Source organism: Paralichthys olivaceus, chromosome 11, assembly GCF_024713975.1.
Source record: "Paralichthys olivaceus isolate ysfri-2021 chromosome 11, ASM2471397v2, whole genome shotgun sequence".
NCBI lineage: Eukaryota > Metazoa > Chordata > Actinopteri > Pleuronectiformes > Paralichthyidae > Paralichthys > Paralichthys olivaceus.
Window position 1 is genome coordinate 18,964,948 of NC_091103.1, and position 17,774 is coordinate 18,982,721.

At 39.7% G+C, this 17,774-nt stretch overlaps 1 protein-coding gene across 3 annotated transcripts in view; it reads right to left on the reverse strand.

Moving 5' to 3' along the window:
- The window catches only part of lrfn1 (leucine rich repeat and fibronectin type III domain containing 1), a 97,859-nt gene that overhangs the window by 14,820 nt on the left and 65,265 nt on the right, over positions 1-17,774 (reverse strand). For 2 of the 3 annotated variants that reach the window (XM_069534967.1, XM_020088601.2), the window contains one exon: positions 8,930-9,046. The gene's annotated coding sequence lies outside the window, so the exon portion shown is untranslated. Of the gene's footprint in view, positions 1-8,929; positions 9,047-17,697; positions 17,765-17,774 lie in introns of all 3 variants that reach the window. The other variant, XM_020088603.2, reaches the window with a different exon arrangement.

Sequence of the window (17,774 nt, forward strand, 5' to 3'; positions counted from 1 at the left end):
GTCCTGAAGTTCCTCCTTTAGCACATATCTTTTTTCTGCTTCCTGTTATCATGCTGTTTTTTCTATTTTCCTGAAATGTTGCTCTGGGTTATGTATTTTGTCTTACGTACGGTTTTGTGTGCCATTTACCAGTGAGAGACAAAGTCCCACTGATGCCTGAATTATTGGACAATCAAGTTTTGGATCTTGAAAGGGTTGGAGTTATAATTTCAAGTGTTGTTAAACATAGCATATACCACACTGGATGTATATACGACCCCATTCATCATTTTGTAAGTCAAATAAAAAGTACATATCCAACGTGCACCTTCTCCTTTGTGACTAAAGTATCATTTAATAACAAAATCAATTGAGATTTATTACCTTACAGGATCCACATAAATAAATCTGCTGTAGAAATAATGAAAACTTTGTACAGCTCTAATTGATATAGAAGACACTGGTCCAAATTCATTCCAAAGTCCAAAGGCTGTAATGCTTACAAGAGAGTGCAACAACCGCAGGATGAGGCAGCAATGACTGTGTGATTCACTGGAATAATGGACCCATACAGCTTCAATTTGACACACTTCCCAGGAAAGCCTACAAAAAGCCGGTTTAGGCAGAACTTTTGTCAGGTATTATATACATATATGCACTATGGGTTGTCTGAGCCGAACTAATCTGGTGTCTGGGTCAAAGAAAGCACCTTGCAATGGAAATGCATTCACAGTGGCAGTGGAGCAGTGAATGCACATTAAGGTGTGGATTTATTTCCAGCTGCGTTTATACCAAGTTCCTTTATTTGTTTTCTGTGACGACTGAAAAACAAAGCACACCGCCTTTGTAAAAAATGTTGTCAATGTCAACTTGCATATGTGCATGTTTGAAAATATGATGTCATACACATATAAGACACCATCAAAGATGTCGAGAGAATTTGTGGTGATAAGAGCTGATGATGGTGTCAGGGTGCTGCAAACATGAAGGCGTGATCTCTGCAGCGGAGGTAATATGTCACTTCCTGCCTTTGTCTGCTGCACCCTGCTGCTCCATCTCTCACCTGAATATTGTGGAGGATTGGTTGCTGTTGTGAACTCATCTGTGCAGAAAACCTACCGCTGTGTTGTGCATGTGTGAAAGGCAAACTGCAGGTACAGTCAGTAGCCAATTCTCCAGATTTTACCTGTAGGTCATGTCTGAAAGCAGCTATAAAGAATGACAGCATTTCCAACCTTTGTTACTCTGTTAATGTTGATTTATTCTTCCACCTTCTGGTCTCCTCGATGCATCTAGTCTGCATTAAACTCTTCTGCCTAAGGCATCAGCTGCTGCCTGAGGCCTCCTTTCACCAGCTTCCAGAAAACTCCCATCACACAGGCCCCCTCCGCAGAGAACAGAAGACTGACCAGCCTCAGAGTTTAAAAGTATTTTATTAAATCGGGATGTTACTAAAAGTAAACCACCTGCAAGCACAGCATCATCTGCAAAAGGGCCTCATGATGTGTTCGGAGCCACTTTACATTCGAGGTTTAACTGTACTTTTGAGGTTTTAATCAAACTAATTAGCAAATTACCACAAAGTCAATAGATTATAATAGAAGTAACTAACACACATGGTCTGTGGGGGTTGCGGCCCCTGGAGGTTCTGCGGCCCTCTTTTCCTAGTTGGCTATCCAGACTTTAAACTGCACTCAAGTTAAAGCTGTGTGCTAAGAACTACATTTAATACATAACATCAAAGCATAGATAATTTTACTAGAATAGAATTTATCACTGAGAGCACATGAATATGCCAATATGGCCACGCCCTTGCTCCCCGTCTCCACACCCTCACAGCTCACCTGCAGTTGAGGAGCCTTTGGATTGGTTTTCGTGGGTTTGTGACATCACAAACCCCGGATGCCCTAATCTGTTAACAGTGCCATTTCTCAACTGAAGTGTTAACATGGAAATACTCAGCCATGGCTCTGACTGACTATTTCACATAAAATATATTCATTAAAGATACAAGGGGGACATGTGACCATAAAATGTTTGTAGCTTAATCAAAAAAATAAGCCTGTATAACCTGCTTGATTACAATATATCATTATATATCTCATCATGTTAGAAGAATACAAATTAAAGACACAAGCCTCCATTTTATTTCTAAAAGTGGACAAGTTTAACCTGCTGTGTTTAAATATAAGTCATGTTTAAAAAGTGCTGATAAGAATGATTCCCCTGGTGAATCAGATCTTTATTTGCCGTTTCTACCTCCAGTCACAGTTGTTTAGAGAAAAGAGGTCAATGCCTTTAAACCATGACATATCTGTATAATTAGTAATTATATCAATGAAATGTTTAGAGCGACTGCATCAAGCTCATGTGGCACTGTGCGAGTCCCTAATCACAAACCTGTCAGGCCTGTTATTTGAGAAAGACACATGTAGCTCTCTCTTATCAGTTATATACTTATCATCTTTAATTTTCTGAGCTGTGCACAAAGAATTCTATCCTATGAATAAAACTGTTCCCTTTGCTTTATTATGGAAAGTCAAAGTTACTACTGAATTGTTCATACTGGCCAGTGTTAACAGACAGGAAGAAGAAGACCATGGGTCTATTGTGCTTATTTAGTTTCTGTAAATTGTTAATTAGTAAATTCAATGAATTCGCAGCTGAACTAAATTGCTGGCCAAATGCAATCAAGTCAGAAAAAATAAATCATGCCTGAAAAATGACACCAGAGAAAATTCAGTGGGATTGAGATGAAATAGCTTTTTTGTTTGTTTTTTCCATTTCAATGTGTAAAATGTGAATTTAACTCGGAATCCCAGATCAAGCAGTTTCCACATTTTCAGCATCTCCCAAAACGGCTGCTGCTGCCACGTTCACTGCAGACGTCTGTTTAGTGCAGAAAATTGTTTGTAAATAAAACTGCTGCTTTGCATTTGAATAAATTCTTAGAGATTTTAGAATCAGTTCCCAGCTTTGATGTTAGATCTGAAAAAGAGAGGGCAGCCCTAAAGCTTGTGTGTTTTCGTCATTTGGTTTCATCCTCAGCCCTGGCCCATTCTTTTTTCTGAAGACTCTGTTTATTTTCTCAGTGTTTGCTTGGGTTTCCTCCAGGTGAGCAATCATTCATGAAATGGATTCAAAGAAATGAATATATCCGTGGCTAATTAGTGATATACCAAACAAAGAGTAGGGTTTTTAGGAATGGCAGATATTATATTTTATTTCATGTGATGTAACTGATGTGAGACAGACAGTTATGGTGAAAAACCTAAGAATAATGCAGCTATAAAGCACACATCGTTCAAACACTACCTTTCCATAATGTAGTCCAGACACTAACCCAGACCATAATCTTGGACAGATGGGGAACCTGTTCACTGACATTATTATTGCAATATAGCTCTGCCCATGTCGCTTGTCCATAACTCCCAGGCAAGCACATTGTGTTGCCAGGACCCCTTATAACATCCCAGTCTCATGCGCAGCTCCTCCTACTCCTCACTCTTCTCTGACTATGAGCCAGTGCAAATTACAGTAACAGCTTGGACGTGAGTATAATCTCAAGTGGTGCGAGCTGGGCTCCATGGTGAGGCATGCGGGCAGATGGAAGCAGAGACTCTGCCAGGCCTCTTTAGGGGCTCCCACTTTTTCTCCAGCACGCTAGACAATGGAGGAGCTGTGGCTCATAAACAGCTCCTCGTCTGCCACTATCATGATGCCTCCTCCCATGCTCTGTGTTTGGTAAATGATATGAAGGGATGAGGGCCCATGTCATGGCCTTGTTAAGACCAATGCGCAGATGGCCACATTATATCATGGGACCTGAGGAAGGATGCTCAGACAGTGAGATGAAATAGAGGAAAGGGAAGCACAGTAGGTGCGTTTCTGCATGTTTCCCTGAACAGCAGGAGGTAAAGCCCTTACCCTTGAGCTATGGTATTTATTTAAAAATATCACTTTAAATAAACAACCTTATTTATTCGAATAAAAGATCATATAATTCAATGGGAATTCGTTTTACCACTTTGGGAGAAAAGCTTTGATTCTCTTGAAAAAGCACAATATATTATTCATTAATTAAACTCCAGTGAGTGCACCATTGCTTCAAAAATGATACTCATGAGTCCAAACATACAACAACCATACAATATTCATACAATATACATAACAGAGCATAATTAGTGGGAGCCTAGTGTAAATATACTTTGGGTTTGGTGTCGCCTTAGGGAGAACAATTTAATTTCAGTGCTGACTTAGTTATTCCTTATGGTTGAGCAGACATCTGTCTGTGTTGTTGAACTTTTATCCTGCGTCTCTACAGTTCACTAACTTCTGTCTCTGTTTGCCACAAATGAGTAGGATACATTTGTCCTGCTCTGTAATTTTCAATGCCCCGCTGACTTCTGCAAAAGTGAATGAAATGATACATTTATACAGAAGAAATGCATGAGCAGAAAAAAATTGTCTGTGGTTACGGATACCTTTTTAGGTTAAGAGCCTCTCAGCACTGCGGTAAAAGTAACACGGAAATGTAATGCACCTTTTATTTTGAATGACTGAGCTCCAGGCTTTACAAATGCATGACAACACAGATCAGAGGTTCTCTGTTTTGCTGCTGTGGGAGAGAAGCTTATTTACGCTCACAAACAGTGTAGCTCTTTCCCATTAATGTAAATGGATTCTTAAACTCAGTTATGTTGCTTGTAACTAATGAAGATGCTTATGAAATAAGGTTCCACCTCCATCTGTCAGTAAACATACCTGTGAATTTTTAATCATGCGATGCTGCATATGAGGAGGCTCCGAGTGAAACATGTGGCTCAGTGAAGTTCAAACATCACCCTCCCTCCTCGCACACACAAGCACACGCACACACGCACGCACGCACACACACACACACACACAAACACAAACAAGCTCAAAAGAATATGATTTATGAGGAAAATAACTGACTGTGAGTCAGCTGTGTGTCAAGATGTGTCTGTTTAAGTGACTCAGTCTTCAATGTCTTGCCAACCCTGAGAGCATCTGCACTAACAAAAAGAGATCTGACTGGGGGAAAGAAAAAGAGAGAGAGATGGAGAGAGAAGGCAGCGAGACGCTGGCACGACTCCCCTGAAGCGACGCATGTATTGTATCTTACTTGTGCTCGCACGCACGCAGGTGTGTTTGATTTTACCATATTTGCCTCCACTTTTATTTGAAATGGCTTCAGCCATTTCAAATTCACAAAAAGAAAACCCTATTAGTCACAGACATGCAGATGATATGGCATGTACAGCTTATTTATGTGGCTGATTAGAGCGACAGAATCGAGCACGGAGATCTGAACATGGCAACATGTGATGTAAACATTAAGAAAACCATGAGCCGCTGCTCCACACCACCTGTCACTGCCTCCAACACTTGGTATTCCAGGAAACACTGACTGCAAGACTCCTTACATTCACTTTGACAAGAGGAGCAGAACACGAGACAGCGGAGGGAAGGCATACGAGCACAGCGCCGCCACTGGAATTCGGAATATGTGAGGGTAATAACTTGACCTCCTCCTCACTCTCCCCTCAATCCCTGATTAGAAACATGTATTCACTACGTACTTACAGACGACATTTTTTCACTTGTAGTACCATAATTTTGTGCGATCCCAGATGAACTGGTGGGGAATCCTGTTGTTACGCCTCTTATCGCCCTCAAACTTGACAACCAGGATTAAACTATACTCAAACAACAGCTGGGTAAGGCTGCCGAATGAATACATATGGGCCAAAATTGCCGTACTTTCCCAACACAAATTGCTTCAATTTGATGAGATGGGTGAATTCAATTCTCTTAGAACAGATTCATTTAACTACAGGAATTATTTGTCTGTTTTAGGACAGAAATGGAACGGGGTGACTCACAGTGCAGAAAATATTCAGAGTTATGCAGGGTCCATGACTGGTGGAGATGCTGCTTGTTAGACGCACGATGAGGGGGAGGGGGAACACTGAAGGGAACAGCAGTTATGTTCCACGAAGTAGCACAAGCTGGCTAATTAGCATTGCCCTGCCATTCCCTTTGAACCAGCAGAGGACAAGTGGGAGCCATCATATTTCTTTGTTCTCAGAACTGGGTGATCCCCCCCTCACTGCAGAAACCACAGGGGTCTGACCACAGAGGGTCAGAGGTAGGCAAAATAACCCAACCTCCCACACCCCTCCTTACTGAACCCACCCCAGGGGAATTATCCAGCCGAAAACTACTCCCTCAGCAATGTACACTTTCAGGCTGCATGCTGCATCCAATATAGTGCTTAGATGTGAAGCGGTGACATTTTCAGGAACCAAACCTACTCAGAGCACACGAGACAGATGTTAGGGGGATACAGGTACCTACTGCACTTCAGATACACACAATTATTCTCGGCTGACTGCTCTCTGAAGACAGAGCACAGATCATTAACTCTGTCCTCTCGTGTACCAGGTTTTAATTAATAGTTTTGTGCTATATGATGTGCAATTGAAACATGAAACTGTGTTTATGTACTGCTGCAGTGTTTTGGGGAGAGTTTTATGGGTCCTTTCCGGTTAGTTAGAGATGTAGTCGGTAGAAAGAAGCAAAATTTGTTAAGTGGTTTAGGAAAAAGAGTAATTATTCATAGAGCGGCCAACATATTTGACAGTTGACAGATACGAATCACCAAACAGGACGAGAACTGAGAAGATCAGGACTTGGGCACCTCCCGATTTCATTAAAGTGAGCCAATGAAATTACACCTCGGACCCAACTCTGCATTGGTACGTACTACACAGCGCTTTGTGCCCCCAAAGCACAGAAGTGCGTAATTAGGCATTTTACTTGGTGAAATCTCTCAACAGTATCTTCTCACTGTCTTAGCTATGATGACAAAGTAGAAGAGATGATGAAAATGTCGACAGGCTCAAAGCAATAAGTTTAACGTGCAGTAACGAGTGGTGGAGAAGAGTGCATTGTGGCCTCATTTTGCCCCGTCTTCTCTTTCAGTCAAGATAGATATATGTGCCCTTACGTCACTGGCGGAGGTTGGATGTAGCCTGAGAGGAAGTCTGCAGGATCATTTTATCTAGATTGTGGCCAGTTCACTTCTACATCCCAGAGTGAGCAAGTGAGTTCAGTTCAGTTAATCGTCATTGGTTGGCTGAGTACTGCATGACTGACTGAAGCTACTTCATTGTTTGACTGGAATAGTTTTGGGAGTATTCTCATTAGCTATCTCTCTTTCACAATGAATTGGAACAAACAATATTTTATTGTCAGACTCCTTTTGTGACTTCTTTTCTCTAAAGGCATCTACAGACAAATCTAGTGACTCTGTGGACTCTCTCATGCCCTGCGAGCAAGAGGCACACCTCTCTGTGCTTCTACAGTGCTCAGTGAGTGGCAGAGAGGCAGAGCAGCAGTTTGATACCCAGACCAAGGCTGTGCTCTATAGCTGCTTTCATTCAACTCTGCAGATACCCATATTTTCTCAGGAGGAGGTGCAGGTGTGAAAACAAATGCTTGAGGTTCCAGATTATCTGAAGACTTTCTCTGAGGATTGGTTGCTGCTGTGGATGCGTCTGTGCACAAAACCTCCCGCTGTGTTGTGCATGTATGAAAACCGAACTCAGGGTTAACTCCGGACCCAATTCTCCGGACTTTACCTGCAGGTCATGTCTGAAAACAACTTGTTTGTCACATGAATGCTGCAACCCTGAACACCAGACATTATCTGGACGAGCTGGACATACAACCATAGACTATATGTAAAGATGGACAAGAAGGCAGCTCCCCAAAAGTGTAGCCAGAAGCTACCTGGTGGCTGGCTGCAGTATGGGACAGAGACCCTTTGTTAGTGATGAGAAATGGGCCAAACTAAGAAGTGTTGAACATGTTGAAGAATGTTTTTGTGTAGATTCAGATGATTTCTGTCCTTTCAGGTAGTTTTTATCACACTGATGCATGTTCATCAGGTTCGGGTTTAATAACGTTATGATTGACAGCTAAGGCTGACTCACGATTGATCAAGGGTGTATATTAGTGGGACCTCAATAGCGCAGCTCCATCCCTCTATCGCTACTGCGCCTACTCGGGCTCCAGATGTGCAAGATGACAGCGTTTTTATGAAGAATATTTTAGCTTGATTTCTAAATAGTGGGAGGAAGTGTTGTCCATCTTTATATACAATCTATGGTGTGATCATGAATGTTTTATCAGAATCTTAAACAATCCCAGGACCATAACTCTGTAAGATCTTTATACAGTATATGACTGTTTGATGTACAACTTGCTCATATAATCTATAATGTCCAAAGCAGACTCAACGTTCTGTCTAAGATCAACCTACTATTTGCATATAAAGAGACATACTCCCACACACTCTTACACTTTATAACCCTGCAGACATTATATGTTGTTGTGCATTTATTTCTGTATCTATATCAATATTTTCATACTGACAGGAGCTGCCTGTGTGTTCAACATGTTCAATAGCCATATGTTTATGTTTGCTTATCTCTGTTTTGATTAATGCTTTGTTAACATGCATGTATTTGTGCATCTTTCTATATGCTTGTTGACAGAAGTGTGTGAAAGCAGCCACTCACAACCCGTTCCAACTTCCCTCTATGCCTGAACATACCTGGCCAACAAAGCTGATTATGATTAAACACACTCCGCCCATATGGTTGTTTAAACTGTGTAAAACAAATGCTGCTGAAAAGAAGAAGAAAAAGAATTTGACCCAGTTCTGTTCTGCACCTGTAGTTTCATTGTCTTTTCTGTAATGAATTCCCACCGGTGATCTACACAGTACTGCGTCTTCAATCTGCTGATGCACCACTGCTAACACAACATTTTCAGTATAGTTAAAGTCACCCCAGCTGAAGGCGGAGCTGCAGATGCTCACGCTCACTATGCAGCGCCTTGGAAAATACAACACACTCACCGGATATCAAGCCCTGGTCTCCATTGCCGGTTTCACATCAGCATGCTGAACGGCTCGCAGCGAGAGGGTCAATGCAGACGCAGATGACTCCCGTGGGTGTCACAGGAAATACAGCACCTATAGAATAAAGACATGTTTAGCCTTTTCATTAGGCCTGGGACCCTGTGGAGGCAACTGAAAAAGCTGCCAGGAGTGTGGTTGTTTCGAATTCATTTCTGGATGTTTATCATCTGCTTCTAGTCAGGATTCGAGAAGGATGAAGGTAACATTCCTCAGCACACTGGAGAAGCAGTCATACATTCATAATCTCATTTACACTTGGCAGCTTTGGGTGAGATATGTACGCTGATCTGATTATGAAACAACAGGAAAGAAACATAAGCAGCAGGAGAGGCACCAGAAAAACAGCACTGGAGAAACCTATGACAATGAATGTGTGTCCTGTCATTAATATTTCACTGCTTCATTGTAGCTAAAGAAGAAGAACAAAGTGTAAAGGGGAGCATAATGAAAAATTAATCATGTTTTGACACAGCTTTGGAATTTATCCGTGCAAAACAAAGAACATGGAAGAGTTTGTGTGGGAGAAAATAAGGTGATTAATGCAGCCAAATAATTAGAGCACATTTTAACATATGTTTTTTGCAGTCAAACACGCTGATCTGATGAAGATGGATGAGGGTGAGGATTTGTAATTCACTTGACTATTTTTACTGCAAATGTTTTTTTCCCTCACAACAGACAGAGGTGACTGCCAAGGTCAGAGACCCTCAGTATCTCACTTGTCCCCAAAAATTCAAAACAAGCTCATTGACATGTCTCAGCTCTGCCTGCAGTGCAGCAGCACAAGCCAAGAGAGAGATTACCATATCACTCGCATTTGTCTGCAGAGAGCCTTCATGCATTAAAAAACAGAATTCTCCACTCAGGTTCCTCCTCCAGCTTGACTGTACATCAATTTGTATTCAGAGAGGGACTTTAGGCTTGTCACCTTCAGCATTTCATCCAGCCAATAAAGTATTTATGATGCAAGCTTTTGCTTTTTGATACGTCATCTCAATCATCTCGGGCTGAGTCGGTGCTGTCATGTCAGAGTTTAAGAAATGAAGAAGAGAAACAAAGTAAGATTGTAAGTGTCACAAATTCCAGGGTTGATCATTTCACGGCCTCCACTCGCGTTTGAGGCAGTCAGAGTGACAGTGAGCGGTGTGACTGCGATGTGATAGTTAACAGCCACTGGGAGGGAAGTGACGTTTGAATTGTTTCAAACAAAAAGCCCTTTATGCGACCTGACTCGTCTAACAACTGATTTTTCATTCTTATCTTTCCTTTCCAAGCATCGAATCGTCACCTGGCCTTGTGTGATATGTCTGGTGTCAGCCCAGGACAAGCCGGTCTCACTTAATCTCCAACATGGCTCCTGTTCACTCTGTCAAACACTCTACTACCCTGCTCCATTTTCTTCTCACAGCCACAAGACTCTACCTCTCCATTTTTTCCATTTTGCTTTCCCCTCCTGGTCCTTGAAAAGACAGAAACAAAAATCCTCAGTGCCAGGCAACCTTGGCCAAAGGACATTCTCAAGTCATTATCTATCACTGTGATTCTTTCCTATCTGAGCAAGACAAAGACAGTTGGTAGGGAGACAGACAGCCTCCACTGCTGCCGGCTTTGTTACTTGGAATACTCTGGTATAACGGGGGTGGGGGCTGACACTCTCTTTTTTAACTCACCAAAGTTATATTCTGTCTGTCAATCTTTACAGAGACGTCTTGGTAAGTGCGGCATAAAGAAACATAAGGCCAGACAGGTGCAGGAATGATAAACATTTTTCTTTTCGAGCTCTTTCATAAGAAAACAACCTTATCTTTGATTTTCATCTCTATAACGAACATATTTTCTTGAAATGAATGACGCTCAATATATATTTCTAGGCCTACAAATAGACTTTGAACATAAATAGTCAAATACATTTGCAGTGAAAGCATCATCTGCCAATATATACCAATGAGATTGCTGAGAGAATAAATATTATTTTACTGAAATGATGTATGATTATGAATTAAAGATTTCCTCTGCCTACAGCAAGTAACAGGATAAGCGGATCAGAGTCATGTTGATTTATTTTGAAGGTTGTGATATAATAAAATTGTAATTTTGTACTTTTTGTCTTCGCATTTAAAATACAAATTACATATTAAGAAAACGTTGACAGATCTGCCTCCCTGCTGGTTTGAGGAGAGGGAGGATTTTTTCTTTTCATGCAGTAGCTGTTTCAAGCAGTAAAGGAAACCTCTGCAAAAACCTTCAGGCATCTCATTACATCTGATCCTGCTGACCATCTTGGGAGACAAAAGCATGCTTCAGAGCTTCAATCAATTATAGATTTGAGTGAATGCATTCATATTGAAGAAAGTCGCCTTGTTTTGTGCACCATTTCCCAGATATCGACAGAAGTGATGGGAATTCCTGAGCTTACTAGCAGTTAGGCAAGGACCCTTAGGGTATAAAGACGACAGCAGTGTGGGAAATTAATTCCACCACCGCCATGTGAAGAGGGTTTTGTGTATTTAATACACACTTTCATTTTTTTCAAATGACCCAACTGGAGTAAAGGTTTGGGTCAGAATTAATTTTTTTCTTTAACGAGTTCCTCTCGGTGCCTGAGATGAAGACCAGTAATAAAGCAGCCGCAACACACTTATTAAAGGACATTCTCAATGTCATCATGACTCAGCAGCGGGCTGACAGAGCCACTCGTTGAGGAAACATCGATGCTGTTCAGAGGTGTAGAGTAGCCTGATAGTTGTCAGAACTGTGAGGTCAAACTTATCCTCAGCAGATACGTGAAACTCAACACCATGAGCTTTTCCCCTTTTCACTGGCTTTTACTGTAATTTCCTACTCACGTCAGCACTTTGATTAATGACTTTATTTACACACAGGATCACATACACTATATGGCCAGATATCAATCATAGTATTTCACGCATTCATGGACTTTCAGCGTTGCCACAGTCAAAGCCTAATTACATCTAACTAATAAGTGTGCATGAACAGCAAAGGCCCAAAACTGCCAACATATTGAAGATACTGTATGTGCAGACCAAGTGTGTTTAAATTTCTCTGATATATTCCTGTTTTGCAGAGAGAGTCAACTGGGGACAAACCCACAGAAGTGAGATGATTATCAAGGACGAGCAGCTGTTTCTGTCTTGGGCCATTTCTGCTAATCTAAAACACCATCAGACTCTAATGAACGCTCCCATCCCACCGGCCTGACTCTGGCTGCACTGAGCTCTTCACTTGAAATGAGACAAAACAGTCTCAAAGAAAATTGCTTGTAGGAGCAGTTTGATTGAATAATTAGATTTTTATTAACTTCTACAAACCTTAAGCATCAGAGGTCAAGAACAGATGCATGGTGTGTGTGTGTGTGTGTGTGTGTGTGTGTGTGTGTGTGTGTGTGTGTGTGCTTACGTGTGTCCCTCAGCCAATCAATACTCAAGAATGTGCTGCTACTATAGAGGGCAAGGTTACCAAGGGAATGAAATAAAGAAGCAGGTCAGGATCACAAAAACCCCTCTCTCAGCGATAATTAAGGCTGGGTCCAGCAGACAAGACCGATGGATCAGGATCACATGTTCAGGTCCTCTGTACTGCATTAAGGTGCACACTGTATATTCTTTATCCAATAACACCTGCATGGGTTAGATTTAAGGTCTGGACATACAGCAGATCCATTTACAATGCAATGGACATACAGCAGATCAATTTACAATGCAGTTCATTGATAGCTAGTTCTGCAGCTTGTGACTCATATGCCAATTATTTCAATTTATACATCAATATTTTAGTCTGTAAAATAGAGGGAAATGCCCACAGAGCCCAAGGATATGTCTTCACAGTGACCAACAATATACCAGTATACAAAGATATTCAATTTACAAAGAAATAAAACAACAAGTCACACATAACTTTAACCCCGTCATGATAGCATTTAAATACAAACACTTAATAAACTGTTTATACTACAAATGATCATATTGTAATATAATCCATTATGTTATCATTGTTATATCTTCTGTCAACATTTATAACTTCTCCTTTATTCATTTATGTATGAATGGATGATAACACAGCTGAAGCCATACTTAATGGTGATTTATGATTACGCATAAAAACAAATCCTGTTAATATCCCATTAACTGTTTACACACACAGTAATCCTTCACAGGCAGCGTTCAATGATCTTCAACTAATAAAAACGTGATGAACTTCAAGGTTCATTCTGAACCTCGGAAAGTTTTATCTGACAAAATAACCTGACACAATGTCCACTTGCAAGCTTTCATTCGCTTCCTGTGGCCTTCACATGTGAAAAGGGTTTACTCCGTTGCCATAGAGAGGTGAGGAAATTTAGTTCAGCGTATTTTACTTTAACAGGATCCCCATGAGCCACAGCCTTGAAGAAGCTTTTCTCCTGAGGTCCTTAAAATCGACTTAGTCTTGGTAATAATGCAACTATTAAAACATTACTCATAACATCACAAGACAGAAATCACAAAGTGTAAAACAAGCGCCTACCAAGTCAATAATCAGTATACTGTGTTTAAATGTCAGTGAAAAAGGAACCATGTCACTGCACTGTTCCACATTTGAAATTATAAAACGGTCCATTTTACAATTCAATATAATGAGAAAAAAATAAGAAAAGTCGATTTCACTCCAATGTTCCCTTTTCAGTAACATTATAAAAGTATTGTCACTGTTTCATACAATTAAGACACTGGAGGACACACATCAATCTGGTTTGTAACATTTGTAATTTCATATCCATCTTAAGATTTAAGATAAAACCATTTTGCTGGGCAATAGTCTGGATAGTGCTGTATTAATGTTTGTATCAGCTGTTCATGTTGGGTTTTGTGCCAATTTTGTTTTCTTTAACATCTTATTCACAAGTTTTGACCACAATGATTTACCATATGAATTTATTCCTACTAACTCCTAGAATTGGGTAATAAACTCATCATTTAGGCAAAAACAAATATTTGGTTATATACGAAAAGAGAGGTTTGAATCAAATACAAAGCTAATTGTCTAAATAACATTGGCAGACAATTTATTTTTCCTAATCCATTCAACCACTGATCTCGAATTTATATTTCAAACTGTATTGAACTCATTGCATGTGATAATTCTTCGTTAATAATATCAAATCCTGCTGTAAAATCCAGTAAGAAAGGATTTCATGGGAAGTCTTTACTCCCTTCTTAGGTCGCTAAGAGTAGGTTGAATTATTTATAACTTTGCTCTTCATCTAATGTAACATGTAACAAATACGAAATACAGAAAATGCCATGGTTTTCTCCACCTCCTCAAGTGCGGTGCCATTCAAAATTTAAATGCCATCCATATTGCTGAAGAGCCAAACAGAAACTTGGCTATTTAGGCTGACACTATAATTCAAGACTAACATTCAACATAAAATACTAACTTGTCTTATTTATTTCGATGTCTGTCTTCTGTCCTTGTGAGGATCTCCTGAATTTTCATGCTGCTCTTAAACACTGCACATCACATTGCAATTGGCTTTTATCACATATGAAAAACATCATACTCATCACCGTTCTCTCTATCACACAGTAGGATGCATCTCTCTACAGTTGAGAGGAAATAACCATCTCTCCTGTTGAAGCTTCCAGACTTCCCCATATCGCCTCTCTCATTTAAATCTCATATCTACGGAAAATGATCCAGTAACTACTTAACCTTACATATCCCTCATGCACGTACTAATGTTGGCAGAGCTGGTTTGAGGCTATGCACCATTAAAATGGAATGAACTGTGAACCGCACTCGAACTGGAGTCTTCCACTTTTCCTGAGGGGTTTAAAGCTTTATTATCTGATGTTTTTTTTACTGTAAAAATATGTTTTTTTTTCTTCATTCCTTTATTTCCTTAGTTCCTTGCATTGTGTAATTGTCCTCTCATTGTTGAGTTGATTGTGTTTTTGTGATTGTCTCTTGTTCTCAGATCTATTTTAGAAAAGAGATTATTATCTTGGAGAGGCTACCTGATTAAATAAAACAATAATCATTGATTCTGCTATTTCTGTACCTCTTCATAATTAATTATTCACTTGATTAATTATTTATGTATAAGTCCTCTCTCACAACAGCACTAATATTAGTTGAATACCAGCACAGGTTACACTTGAGGTTATTGACTAGAAATATTTTATTTTGTACTATTTATAGAAATGTGTCCCACTAAATACATTTGGTTATGATGTTATGATACATTGAATTGTCATTTATCAAACAGTAATTTATGCTTGCAGGATTTACAGAATTAAAATGATCTAATAAGTGTTTTAGAAATATTTATATTTAAATCCACATTGCAGGAGTTAACATAATGCACAAAAAATGTTTGGCATCTATGACTGAACAAGAGTCTACAGTCATGTTACTAGTATTATACAAAGTGGCATTTAAACTTGAAGCTGGTGCTAGAGGTAATATCAGAGGATCACAATAGTTCATCAAAAAGAGATCATGAACATGTGCACCAAATATCATGGCAATCTATCCAATAGTTTATAAATATTTAACTTCATATGTAAATGTTTCGATGTGATGAATAATCAGAGATCAACAAAATCATGAGGCTTTGTTGTCTGGATTGACAAAAAAGGTTGCACAAATATTCATGATAATCCAACCAATAGTTTGGTTACACATTTCAGTCTGGTTCAAAATGATGGAGCCAACCGACTGATACTGCCATGGCCACAGTCACGCTGCCAGGATAAGTGTTTGAATTGACTAATCGTTTAATTGATTAATGTTTTCAGTTCTGACAGAAACAGTTGGACATAATGGAGAAAAAACACTGCCATCCAAGTTACAACAAGCGACATTACACAAGATATAAAACAGTGTAATTTGGGTAAAAGTAGAAAGATCTCAGTGGTTTTGTGCAAACTACTCTGTGAAATGTCTCTACGATCGTTCTGGCTCCAGTTACCCTCGAATACTTTGGGGATGTAGTGGACATGATTTAGAGATATGATCAGCCAAAAGCTTGTAAAACCTCATAGTAGGTCATAGCTTACTACACATCAAACACCCTAATATGATATTAATCCAAAGCAACTGGCAAGTTATGAATCATTAAATCACAGAGTGGAGCGAGTCGATATAAATGTTAAAGTGAAGTTTTTCATTCAGGTTATAAAGTGTTTTAAGTCTATTTTTTCTCCTTTAAGATACAAACTCTATACTAACGCAAAAACGTTCTCTTTATTATTGACCCTTTAAACAGTCGTTAAACACAACAGCACCAACAAAAAGCTCACTTATTGGAATTGCTATGGTTTTTCAACACATCATATAATTTTCATTGGCTATGTTTGCCAAATTTTAAAAAGGAACTCATCCAATTTTATGAGAGTAATACCTCTACTATGTGTAAAAGTAGTATAAAGCATTACTGTGGAGTGTGAAATACTCTTAAATACAAGCTCATGTGCCAGTAGACCCATCTCCTGTGAGTGTCAGTGTTGTTGGATCAAATTCAAGCTATATTTTCCCAGGAGAACAAATTGCTCGCTGGGATTAGATTTTTACATTCCCCTAATTCCCAAAGGACTGTTTTGCAATGTGGTTCCACTAATTATACACATAATCCTCCCACAGGCAGGTCTGTTCATCTTCATGCAATGTGCACAGGTTTTGGCACTGGCACCAGTCTGCACGGAGCAGTTTATGGAAATTTCCGGGGGTTTGACATGTCCATGTCACGTCAACAGGAGGATTTATTGCAAGTGTTTAGATGAATGAATAGTAGCAGAATCTTCATGTGGCTGCAAGCTGACATAACGACACTTAAGATTAATATGAATGGCACACAAAGGCTCCCACCGCTCAAGCAGCTAATAATAAAAACCTAAAACAATAATTAATCTAAAGTTTTCTTCTATTATTTTCACTGTGCTGTGTTCGTGACCTGCTTGGGTGAATATATCTAACTTCATTAAATGTTGCAAACAGAATAAAAAACATCTTACGATGAAGAATGCTTCAAATTTAGATCGCGCTGTAATTGTGTAAAAACAGTGTGAGGTGGTACTGCTGTCTTCATGTCTCATGCCATTAGCACGTGGCGTCACATCAGTAATAATGGCACTGTAATGATTTTTTGTTGCTGTAATAAGAAAAGACAGGTTTGATACACCAAATGAAGGTTTTACAGCTACCTCCACTGCCCCATTGAGCTTTAACCTGAAAATGCAAATCGACTTCATGAAAACCAAGTGATTTCATGGTTCACTGACAAACACATAAGCATATGGACTACAGTCACCAGGAAAATGTAATATACAGGGGGGGGGGGTATGCATGTGAATCTTACCTTAATCCCTAATAATTCAGTTTCCTCTTGCACATCTGCGCTGCACCATCACACTTTCTTGCTCTTTCAGATCATTTAAAAACTCTGGGGAATTCAAACGACTTTTCCCCCCACACAGCTATATTACGCCATCACTATTTACAGTATGTGGAGAAGACATGGTCCTCTGTTCACAAATTCAAGCATGAAGATTACAAGGGCTTAGTGCGACAAGTATTAGCATATCCTGTTACATACAAGCCTATAAGCAGGGGTTATGAGAAAGTAATGGAGCCGCCTTGAGCTGGTAGACATTTTTTACAATTAATTATATAACAAAAAAAAATCTGCAATAAAGTATTGGCACCTTTGCTGCATAATCCCTTCATAGAGATCAATGATTCCGGGGGATTCTCAGTCAACAGATTGGAAGGCTGGGGAGAG